We start from the raw sequence: 11345 nt of genomic DNA, 5'->3' as shown, positions 1-11345 counted from the left end.
CCCTGAATTGGTCCACAGGGTTATATCGTCCGCATACACGGCGAAATTGAGACCGGGTATCAACGACAGCATTGGCGGGAGACCTGACATAGCTATATTGAAGAGAGCCGGTGATAAGACAGCGCCTTGGGGGACACCTGTTTGGTTGCGTTGCCAACCACCCTGAGTATCTCCAACCATTACTGAAAAGGTTCTTTCTGCAAGAAAGGCTTTCACGAAGCGGTAGAGGTTGCCGCCTATCCCCACTTCCTGGAGCCGGCGAAGTATGGTCGAGTGGGGCACGGAATCAAACGCCTTTTTGACGTCGACCCCAACAACCACTCGGAGCTGTGCGCTGCTAGGGTATGCGAGAACGTCGTTATGAAGCCTTCTGAGAATATCTTGGGCGCAGAGCCCTCGACGAAAACCTACTTGCATAGGAGACAGGACGTTGTACTTGTCTAAGTACCATTCGTCTTCTTAGAGCCATACGTTCCATGACCTTACAAAGGTTGGACGTCAGCGATACCGGCCTGAGGTCTTGTAATGTTCGACTTGGCTTGCCAGGTTTTGGAATTGGTATTACCACTGACTTCTTCCAAGCAAGAGGAAGATCACCGTCGGCCCAGTATTTGTTCATCTCTTTCAGCAGGGCAAGTTTGTGTGACTTGGGAAGGTTCAGAGTGTTGAGTAGCTTATACCATCCGGTCCTGGGGCGCTATTGTGATTGGAGTCATAAAGTGCTGCCTCCAGTTCGTCTAATGTGAAGGGAACGTCGTATTCGTTTAATGTACCTGATAAGGGGTCCGCAGGCAAGGCATCCGCATTTTCAGGTTGGGGAAAAAATACCTTCCCTGCTTGTATAGCTAACTCTGCCGGGGAGACGTTCAATTTCAGGGCCATACTTTGGGCAGGGGAAATCGGCTTCTTGCGTCCAAGGATAGCTCGAAATATGTGCCAGGCCTTCGACAAGTTAACTGTTTCATTGAGTGAGTGGCACAGCAGCTGCCAGTCTTAGAGAGCGAGGTTCAAAGTATACTTCTCAGCTTCTTGGCTAATGCGAGCGAGAGCACGCCTCCGATGGGATGTCCGGCCTGATCGGCGATACGCCTTGAGAGCACGAAGCCTACGATTCCACAGACGCAAAAGGTGAGAGTCCGGCTTTGGGGCATCAAATTTGACTGAAAGCTTCGTTGTAGCTTTCCATTCACACAGCGACAAAGAAAGTCTTAGGTCTCGGTGTTCATAACATACTAAGTGAGATTACTGAAGCAGTCACCGTCTCGCAATACGAACGGCTATCAGGCACATCAAGAGGCAGACACATTCTGTCCACACTAGGCATAAATTACGAACGACAAGGCGGACTGCACATCAAGAGGCAGACACATTCTGTCCACACTAGGCATAAATTACGAACGACAAGGCGGACTGACAACTAACCACCGACGCCTTGGAACGTGAACCCAGATTTCCACGCTGAACGTCATGCAGGGAGAGACAAATCTTTGGCTTAATGTTTTCTTAATGATACATTAGTAGTGTATGTCGATGCAGCAGATTCCTCGGCTGGAAAGATGGTAGCTGGGGTTACCACCGAACATGGTAAAGTCATAACTGGGGGAACCATACGTACTCAAAACAGACATGTTGGAGAAGAAGCAGCCATTGCTGTGGCCATTGCGGGATCCTCAGCATAAACCATAGTCAGCGACTCATAACTGGCGGTACGTAATTACACGTTGTGAAGAATCTCCCGACAAGCAGCGCGTATTGTGCAAAATTGTCAGCCCTCACGGCGCATTCGCTTAATCTGGACGCCTGTTCATGCTTCCCTTGTTGGTAATGAGGCGGCTCATAACCTAGCTCGAGAACTGTTCCGCCGAGCTGGGTCATGCAGCCCGTGCACCCACTATAAACTCCGGCAAGGACAGGTTGTTTTTGTTTTTAAAGAAATCCTGCAGCATTACAGGTTTGCCAGACTCAGATTCTCCCTTGCAGACAAAGAGCTCTCCAAACGCCAGGCCAAAGCATGGCGTAAACTTCAAACTAATATCTATCCAAATCCCCAATTATGTTGCCCATATTCGGAAGGAATATATTCAGACAAATACAAAAATTGCGATGCAAAGTCGATTTTAATCATATGATCTGGAAGTGCCTCAATACTTACCTGCGAGCCACTTCATATGCGACTCTGATCACTGGGCGGATTTATTTCTGAGCCCCGACGCGAGGATACAGATAAAACCCATCCAGCTGGCTGAAAACGCCGCCGCTGCCGAAGGGATAGCGGCCGCCGTTTAAGCGGGGGGGCGGCCATTTGGGTCGCTCGTCTGTATCCGCTGGAAATAAAGTTTCTCCACCACCACCACGGGCACAAGCATGCAGATAGGATACACATAAAAATTTATACCGGCAGCAAAACATAGTACAATACAAAATTGTTCACTATCTATAGCAAGAGAGATAATATATCGTCACCTCCACAGGGAATAGAGCCTGGTAAGCGCCTTAATAACGGCTTTTTGTCTGTCTATACACGTGCGCATAACTGTAAATATAAAGACGATCGGTTAATATTCACTTTGCCCACATTGAGCGCTCTACGACAGCTATTCTTCAAGTAGCAGCCGTACAATATACATGAAGATCTTTGATTCATTGGTCACAACGTTTATGGGAGGAAAGACGACGATCACACCTATGGTATTCGTCACTTCCGGCCCGCTGCTAAGCCAGCCACCTTCATACTTATGCCGCATAAAACCGCCAGATTTAGGCAGTCTAATCTGTTAAGATATTCCAGCATGCTGCTCCTCAATAGAAATATATCGTCGTTCCTTGATCGACCTACAAACGGCAATAAAGACTTCATTGCAATATCCTACTCGCCGCAGAAGCTGACCGTGTATCGTGCAGGAGAGTGCTTTGAGGACGCTGTATTCATGCGGTCCCAGCTAGCGGGAGGTTTTTCTTCAGGCAACAAAGTCGCACTAGTCCAGCACCTTTGCATATAGACGGCTCAATCGAGCTGAGTACACGTGTATTCAAGAGCGAAATGGCAGAGTGCAAAGAAGGCTGAGGTTGGTAGATCGCCTTATTAATTGTACAAAAACAATGTGACACACTAGGTCATATATTTAGTTGTTATTGGTGCTAGGTCTTTCAGAGGATCTTTCATCTTTTTTCTTCCTCGCGGAGGCATTAAAACTTTTGCATAGGGCAAATTAGAATAGGTGGGTTTGCATTCTTTTTAATCTAAACATTAAAGTTGGACAAATCTTTCCTAAATAAACTCCGATGTATGACAACACTTCGGACGAGATTGACGTAAACATGTCTAGTTGGAATGCCCTATGAGCCGCTGACTGGTTCTAATCATTACAGTACATTAACGGAGAATATGACAGGAAACAGTATCAGCTCTCGTGACCACAATGTCCTGTACCAGTGGCATAAAGTGGAAATACAATGCTGGGAAATGCTTACAGGTTCTTCTGTCACCAGTTGACACACTGCAAAGCGAACTTCTCTGGCGCCAGACTCTTCATTTCTGTACCTCTACAACTGGACCGTTATATGTTTGCTCAGATGCTGCTGCCCCACAGCGTGCATTATGGCAATAGCGTTCCACATTGTTACTCCGAGATGCTTGCTGAAGAATCGTCACTGAAAGTCGTGGCTGCTTTTTTGTTACTCTTTTAAATGACAATTCTTTAAATGCTGCTCCTCTAAGAAGAATACCCTGCCGTAAATATACCGACCCTAAGTACTTTTATAATCCCGCATGAGCCCTACGCAGGATTTGGTGGCTGTCAGTGGCTTATAGTTACCCAAGTGCAGCCCCCTCCGCGACTAAAACACTTAGAAGATTCCCCTATTCAAACACTCTCCTACCCAGTTCCCTCTCGTCGTCAGGTCCTGATAAAATTATTGTTGCACAGTACATGCTGCCCAGTACAGGGGACACGTTCTCGTCGATCCTGGTCGTGGTTCAGTGGGTGAGGTGTTCTAACCGCCAAATGGACAAAATTCGTTGCTTGACTTGCTTCATTGCTTGAAATTCGTTGCTTGGGGTGCACGCACCGCTTTGTCGCAAATTTGCTCCCAGGAGCACAACCTAACTCATAACCTAAATAGACGGACACTTCGCTCCGATGGCGCTAACCGAAACTTATGCCAGGTATCAGTCACGGACAATAACCCTTCGCTATCTGATTCAGATACAAGGAGCCAAGAAACGAGGACCCTGGATCCGGATCCAGTTTGGAGTGTTTGCACATAACTTGCGTTGAACTTCACTTCTTTTAATACCTCAGAGGCCCTCAGAAGACTTGACGTGTACTGAAAGGTCTGTTAAGAACTAATCATAATAGTATTGTCTTATAAACGAATACGGAAGAAAAACCTAGGTGGTAAGGCGCTGCTAAATGAATTTCAGCACCTAAGAGTTGGTGAATTTAAATGAGTAAGTTTTGTTTAGGATATCACTTGCAGAGCGATGATGCTGATGATTAGTAATGCTTATTGGCGCAAGGGCATCTGAGCGCAGAGTGCCAGAGACTGACACTGGATGTCTACTACGTGAACGGCAAAAAGCGACGAAAAGCTGTGAATGTAAAAATGAAAAACGTCCACTGTAAATATAATAAGAAATCTAATATGATAGACTTAAAACGATTTGATTGCCCGGTTAAGAAAGAAGCAAAAGAGGTAAAATTGCGGGCTCTTGTCTGTTCACTTAAAAGAGACGAATTGTAGAAAATGAATTTTCTTTAGAGTGACATATCACGCTCAGCATTTCTTTTTAACGCTACGCCATCAGAAAAAAACATGATTGACTGCCTAAAAACGGTTCTGCCCCTCGTAATGATGGCATAAAATCTGCTGCTATTAAAGCGGCGCCTGTTATAATATGTGATGTGCTTTGCAACTTAACAAATCCTATTTTAAGTACGGTCATTTTTTCTGACCAGATGAAAGTTGCTAAGGTGGCTTCAGCAGGCTCGCTTGAAAGTACACAAGTTAGGCTCTTATCCTGAATTGTGCACAGCCAAGTGGCTGTTGATTTATCTCTCCTACTAACCTTACTAAATCATACAGCGTCCAATTTGTGGCCCGTTAGTTCATGGAAGAGCGCTTGAATGTTGCACTGTGACCAAACTCCGGATAAAAGCATTATATGTAACAAAATTATACGTTAATTCAATCAACAAAAGGGCCAAACAGCGTTTCATAAAAGCTACTTAACAACAGATCATAATCACATAGCAAGGCGAAGAGAAAGCAAATGACTGAGCCAAAATCTCAGCAGTCATGCATGTAGTACAGAACAAAGGTTCTAAAGTAGTATGCAAAATACTGGAATGCATCTATAGCGACGGCATGACTTCCAAAGCACCCCATAAAGACAGATAAAATTACAATAAGAAAGTGTGTCAGGCAGGGAGACACGATCACTCCAGTGCTATTTGCTGTTTGTTTAGAGGATGTGTTCTGAGGCTTGGACAGGAAAGTGTCGGGGTCCTATTATGTGGCGCTTTGGGTGTGTTGGTACAATATTTTTCAGAAAAAGTAGAGTAAAAATAGACGAGGACGAAGACAAGACGACAAAGACGGATTTGCTTGGCTCGATTTATTAGGTCTACTCCAACGAACATAAAATCTCCTTAGGGACATCCGGAATTTTCCTAAAAGGTGCTCACTTTTGCTGAGCACATTAGAAATTTAAGGATGCTCTCCACAATGTGCTGACGTTTCTCGAAGACATAAGGAATGTGGAGATAACCATTACTTACAAATACTGCATGTCTCCTGCAGTTCTGCGACATCAGAGAAATGGTGCAACAAAGCACATAAAATAAGCTGAAAACTAATCGCGATATTGGGGGTAAACATATCAGGAACTATAAAAGCGTATACACTCACCGGACGCATGTTAAGAGCAACTTGGAAGGCCGAAATAAAAGTCAGGATGGACATGAGACGGGCCCGTACTGCAAGCGATTTAAGGCAGCGGGTTTTCCTTTCCAGAAATGGAAACCTACCACCCACGTCAAGACTCGCACGTGTCTTAAAGCATGCATCAGTGATGTATTATAAAAAAAAAAATGCCATTATTTTTGCCAGGCACAAATAACAAAATTTCTAAGGCAACATACTTTGTCGACGTCCAAAGAATATTCGTGCAAGTGTGAAATAACAGTCGCAACCATGCGTTTCACATAGCCATCTGTCCTGATCGCCTTCGCATACTACATATAAACATTCGCGCTACACAGTCATAATTGACGCTCTTTTCCTTTCTTGAAATTACTGGGATAAGACTTTGCTTACAGCCCGGCGAATGGGGAAGATTGATATTAACTTGAGGTAGGAGCCATGGTGAACACATAGCGGGCCGCGCGCACGAGATTCCAGCTTGAGAGGGGCAGTGAAGAAACGTTTGTATAATCCTGGGCACGGCGGTAACCTGGCAGGTCAAAGTTAACGCAGGCCGCATGGGCCGGGAAAAATGGGTCGTAAGCGACGCCGACCCAAGACCCTCACTTTACATCCTGCGACAGGTTCGCAGTGGCAAAGCAGCTGTTCAAGCTTGGTGTCTTCTGAAGGCCCCTCCTTGAGACGACGCAAACAAACGGCGGCCATTCAGAACACATAGCAGTGATTCCGACCATCGCCAGGCCATGTCGGGTGCGTGCTACCAGTCGGCCATTGCCATGGCCTCCCCGGTTGCGAAGTTCGCTCGGAAAAACGACATCGTGGCGTCATGGCGCAGGGCTGTGAAGTTGCAGGAAAGAGAAGCAATGATACACCGCTGCGTCAGCCCTGATGATAATAGTGTGAGCATGCGGAGGCGTACACGCGTAGACGATGCGTGTATCTGACTTAGTCCACCTCGTGTATGAATAAAAGCTGCCGCATACGCGCAAGGGCCGCAAGACACGCTAAAAAGTCGCTTCCGATGCATTTACAGCCTATCAACACGAGAGCTACAGACAAGCCGAAATTAACCGCTTCCACAGTTCGAATAGGCTGACCAAGAAAATTTATGTGGTCTGATGGTCCGTGAAGACATCATTTATGTTCACAATGCTTCAGTGCTGGAGATGCATCCTGCTTTTCAGCCACAAATGCGTGCTATCCTCCCTGACTGGCTTATCGAGGTCTCTGAAGTTTACGGTTGCATCGAGACATATTATACCTGGCCCAGGACATCATCGACAGCTATCTGGCCAAGTCTTCCAGCTTAGAAAAAAAACAAACAAAAAACAAAAACAAAAAACAAGTGTAGGTGCTGGATATAAAAGCCATAGCTCTGTTGCTTGCTTCAAAAATAGAAGAAATATATTTTCCAAAGCTGGCAGAGTTTGCCTATTTCAGCGATGGAGCTTGCGAGGAGGCCGAATTTCTTGATAAGGAGCTGTTAATTCTTGAGGCTCTCAACTGGGACCTCACACATGTGACTGTCAACTGGTGGATGAACACGTACCTGCAGGCTGCTAGGAAAGAGAGGAAGAAGGACTTTTCGATATCCAAGACTCAGCTTGCTCTTTTGTGCAAGTTTTGCACATTTTTTTTGGGTCTATGCATGCTGGATGTAGGCGGCCTACAATTTGCTAACAGTATTGTTGCTACGGCAGCAATTCATCATATCATGTCTCCAGCTCTGGCGTCGTTTGTTTCTGGCTGCAAGACTGTTGAACTAGTTGCGCTAATTGAGTGGATCGTATCATTTGCTGTAGTTATCAAATACTTAAAAAAGACTAGTGGAACTTCTGGAAGGTCTGAAAATGAGACAGAAGTTCATCACGTTAATCTACAACTTGTAGAAAAGACCCTTTGCCTAAAGAAGCTAGGCAAAACACCTTTGGAACAACAGCATAAACAGGCAACTACTGGCAGCAGCGCAGTTTTGAGATTTGCCCCACATCCTTCTGTTCAGTAATTTGCTTACCTTCAGGTGACACTTGGTTATCTGTCAAGCCATGTTACTTTGCCTACTAGACCAAATGTATTGGGCGTAGTGTAAATTCTTGCTGAGCAAGGAATTGCATGTTTAGTTTCAATTGTCTCGGCCGACCTTGTCGTTTGGCTGCTACAGTTCTATTAGCTGTTGCTTTCTTTTTTCATCGCTTAAATGAATTCTGCTCAATGATGATCACAAGTCATTTTCAGATGACGTGACTCTAGCATGCCTATGAGGGTTGGGCGTATAGCACATGCCCATTTCATGTTCTTGTAATATTGTATATAGATACGTACAGTAACGTCCACTGTTAAAGAGAACATGAAACTGCTCGGCTGCAGCGCTTTGAAAAGCTAGCTCGCGAGAGCCGATGACAAACAATGGCACAAGGTGCATGTGCAGTAACCATGATCGGCTGTTCTTCCCCAGAATGCACACAGTACAGCTCATTCTCGTGGGTCGGTGGTAGAGCTTTGCGAAGTGTGCAGGCAATGCGATCGCACATTCCCTTCAGCAGTGGACCGTACTATACATTATGTATCATTTGTGTAATAATTTTGTGTGAGAAAATTTGCAAATTATTTATTGAGGAACATCTCGGTTGCCTTCCTAAGCAAGCTATGGAAAAGAGAAAGCTTTATATGAAATTGGCATTCACGTGTAAATTCTGCAAAGCGATCTATTTTTTGGAGAATGTGTTTCCAGCATTTTGTGCCCTGCTCATTGAGGTGCACCTAGTTTGGATTTAGAGGTTACTTTTTTGATGAACCTCTTGCTTGTCTTCCTAATCACGCTATAGCAAAGAAGAATCTTAATATGAAATTGTCATTTATTGGCAAAAGCTACAAAGATGTTTTTTTTTTTTCACAACATGTTACAAATATTCTGTGCCCTGGTTCATGTGGAGTACCTCATGCGATGCCGTTTCACTGCAACTGTTATTTTCAGTCGCACGTTTTAAATATTTTTCCGCACGAGAACTGGTAGGTGGTCAACCTTGGATATCAGGTGACCCGAGTGCACATATCGTAAACGGCGACATCAGGAGAATACCAACCCACGTTGCATTTCACAGACCATTATTATTTCTTAAAGAAAAGTTGTTTTATATAATGCTAAGAGAACACTCAAAGATATGGCTAGAATACTCTAGTGGAAGCAAGAGAAACACAAAGAAGATACTCCTGCTAGGGTACTTGCAAAGTAGATTTTAATTATTTAAAAGCCTAGCAGTTATCTGGGGACCGCCATCAGCTTTCTTGAGGAGACCTTGTCAAAAAAGCAAAAATGTTTTGAGTGTTTGCGTACCATCTCTTCTGTATGGTACAAATTGTTCCTCTCAGTTATCCAATCAAAAGTATCATAGTGTGTAGTTAAGGGTGACGTGAGAGAGTGAGTAATCTTTATTAAATTGAGCTGGCACGATGGCTTAATCACGGGAGAGAGGAGTAGGTACATGAAGGTCTCATATTGGACATCAATGCGCAAGTTTCATGCTTAAGCTCCCAGATGGAGATAACGTCTATCGATGTATTCCATGTACTGAATGTGGTGACATAACCTGGATTTTATTTTCTGCTGATGTCGTGATAACCAGGGCAGTTCCACAATATGTGTTGCATCGTTAGGCGGGTGTCCGCGTTGCATTTTCTGCATGACTCCTGCTCCCAGGAACTGGCTCGTGCGTTCGTTCTTTTCGGCTTACACTGTCATCTGTCTTAGAAGTAGCCACAATATGTTCGACGATAGGTGTTTGGTTCCTTGAATTGTGTTATGCCGTCATTGTGCACCTGAACCCCTAAATTGGCTGTTCAGTATAATTCGGCGCAAAGTTATAAGTAACGGCATACATTTAGAATAAACGCTTCAACACCGTAACCCAGTGAGGTCCGTTCTGTTTCCTGAGCAGTCCTGTGCCCCTAGTACGAAACTCGCGAGAATATGAAAGCTGTTGGTATAGCTCATGCAAAAACAAAAACGGGAAGCAATATTCAAGTCGCGTCTCACAGTAGGCATACTTAGAGAAAAAAGAAACCACTTGGCGACCAGTTCGCTACGGCGCGTGACTTTATGTGGAGAACGAAGAAGAATACTAGGAAGCTACACTTTCAGGAGCTCTAGGCGCCAGTGCTAATATTCAGTGTTGAGAAGACCTGCATCATAACCGAAGAGGGCTAGTCTGCTATACGATGGCCGGCGTCGAGCAGCAAGGTGTAAAAAGCAGCCGGAAGCGCAAGAAGGCTTCGGTCGGCAAGGACAGAAGCAAGAAGCAGGCCGCTTCTGGTAGGGACGCCCCCACGCCCACTCCACTGCCCGTGGCAGAGACGCATGACGTTGGCGTTCCGCTGCTGAAGCCTAACCTGACCTCCGCTGCCGAAGGCAACTTACTTCATGTGGCTGGTGCGGGTGTCATTTTTGAAGAGCCTTCGAAGGCTTCATCTCGCCACTCCACACGAAGCAAAAAGCGGCGCAAGAAGACATCTTCGAAGGCCTCAACTCCGTCATCGTCTTCCTCTGCATCGAGCCAGCGATCGAAAAAAGGAGCCATCGCAGATTCAACTAAGACACCGGCACATCTTCCCCTGGAATCCAAACCAACCAACGACCAAATCAGGTGGGTATACTACTTAGGTGTCTGGAGAAATAGAGTCACGATGGATAGGTAGATTAATCTGAGAGGGCTTCAACAGAGACTTGTCGTAAGCGGGCCACAGTAGTTCAGCTACGAACACCATGACATTAACATTGTTTTCAAAGAATTTCGAAAATATTCATTTAAAATGGGGTATGAAAAATTGAGAGCATTGACAGTGAGACTGAAGGGCCCTACAGCCCACGCCACCCAAGCTGCGGGTGGCTTAGCCCCCCCCCCCCCCCCCCCCCTTTTTTTTTTACCGCAAGAACACGGTTTGCTAACGCTGACTCTCTAAAATATCAAACCAGTCGTTCTTGAATACTGAAAGGCTTACAATGACTTACATGTGCTGTTCGCATTCCAAACCTGCGATAGCAATTAGTACCGCACACGATATGGTTGGCATGCCCAATAGACGAGTGTAATGATTGTCATCCGCGGCGGTTTTTAGTTTCGGCGTCTCTTTTATTCCTCGATTCACGATTCTGTTTTTTTGGTTTGTTTGCAGTGTCTATTAAAAAGAAATACTTTATAGGTTCATGGACGTGCGTAGAAAGTGTCCGTCCGCAGAGAATGTCACATCATCTGTGTTGGAGAATGAACTGATTTGAGTAAAAGAAAGGCTGGATGAGGTACAGGGTGCAAAAAATGTCCCTATGTGCAGAATTTCGATAATGATGTGTAATTACTTAATTACAGCAAAAAAAAAGTGAATTCGGACGTCGAAATTGTGCAAAATATGTTAAAATTGTGCAAAAA

At 45.1% G+C, this 11345-nt stretch overlaps 1 pseudogene; it reads left to right on the top strand.

Moving 5' to 3' along the window:
* Nucleotides 1–6668: 6668 nt before the first annotated feature.
* On the top strand, nucleotides 6669–7930 carry LOC146186412 (G1/S-specific cyclin-E1-like; annotated as a pseudogene).
* The last annotated feature ends 3415 nt before the right edge of the window (nucleotides 7931–11345 follow it).

This window comes from Amblyomma maculatum, chromosome 6 (genome assembly GCF_055883805.1).
Source record: "Amblyomma maculatum isolate TAMU_Amacu chromosome 6, ASM5588380v1, whole genome shotgun sequence".
NCBI lineage: Eukaryota > Metazoa > Arthropoda > Arachnida > Ixodida > Ixodidae > Amblyomma > Amblyomma maculatum.
Note: the sequence above shows the minus strand (reverse complement) of the source record. Positions and strands in the feature narration are given on the sequence as shown.